This window comes from Triticum dicoccoides, chromosome 6A (assembly GCF_002162155.2).
Source record: "Triticum dicoccoides isolate Atlit2015 ecotype Zavitan chromosome 6A, WEW_v2.0, whole genome shotgun sequence".
In the NCBI taxonomy this organism is placed as follows: Eukaryota; Viridiplantae; Streptophyta; class Magnoliopsida; order Poales; family Poaceae; genus Triticum; species Triticum dicoccoides.
The window spans coordinates 612,514,056-612,515,140 of NC_041390.1; the positions used below are offsets into that span (position 1 = coordinate 612,514,056).

The window sequence follows — 1,085 nt, forward strand, 5'->3', positions numbered from 1 at the left end:
TGACTCGGACGAAGGCCGGAGCGCGCTTCCCGGTCGGCTCCATGGCGGCTCCTGGGCAGAAAGGAGATAGGGAGGTGAGGGAGAAAGAAGGGACAATGATGAGCTCCAGACAGAAAAGGTTAGGCACTTGGTATAAGCCTATCATTTCCTGAATCTTTCAACTTTGACGCTTAAATTGTTTGTCCTGATGTGTTTCCAGAATCTCCTACTGCAAAAGATTGATGGTCAGATCAAGTGTATTAATGAAATTTTGCAACATGATGTCTCTTGATCTTAAGAAAACATTATATGAAGTTCATCCCAGCTTTGTTGAATTGGAAAGAATCAAATCCATGAGTATAAGTGATAGCACACTTGATAGGCTTGCAGGAAAAGTTCATGCACTAAATCAAGAAAAGAAACAGAGGCTCCGTTCATGTTAGTCATTTAACAAAAGTATGGGTCTCTGTGTATCTTTAACGTATTTACCTTAGTCTATATGTTTTACTGTTGACCTCCAGTATGGGCCTGTCATTGTGTTTGAGTAGTTGACCTGATAATATGATTCAGCTTAGCAAATCATATCATGATTTATTTTTTCTGAACTGCCGAATATGTTGTCTTGCTTGTCACTCTTATGATTCAATGTACCTATACATTTAATAAAAGCAGGAGCATGCATCTACCTTAGTTCAATGCTTTCACCTTAGCATATATTGTTTTACTATTTGACCTCCAGCATGCCAGTCATTGAATTTCAGACTTGACATTATAATGCGATTCAGCTTAGCAAAGCATATCATGAATTTTTCTAAACCTTTTGTAGTTCGATTTATTTGAGAGTGGCGTTTTGGCTCCTAGGTGCATATGCACCCATTGTCGAAATCCAAATTCCTAGAAGTTGAAAAATTCGAAACAAAAATCCCGCGTGTATATCCGGACATTTTATGTGCGTTCACAAGGTTTCGATGAAAAACGACGTTTTTTGTGGCTTGTGTAAAAAAGACAATTTCTGATGCTTCATTCTAACTATTCACGAGGCATTTCTTTATCTTTTTTACACAAGCCACAAAAAACGTCGTTTTTCACTGAAACCTTGTGAACGC

The 1,085-nt window shown here is 38.3% G+C and overlaps 1 long non-coding RNA gene across 1 annotated transcript in view; it reads left to right on the forward strand.

Annotated features, from left to right (window-relative positions):
* Positions 1-20: 20 nt before the first annotated feature.
* LOC119314619 overlaps positions 21-1,085 on the forward strand; it is a 3,024-nt gene continuing 1,959 nt past the window's right edge. Inside the window, exon 1 of the long non-coding RNA XR_005152396.1 lies at positions 21-118. This is a non-coding gene — a long non-coding RNA (uncharacterized LOC119314619). The remainder of the gene's footprint in view (positions 119-1,085) is intronic.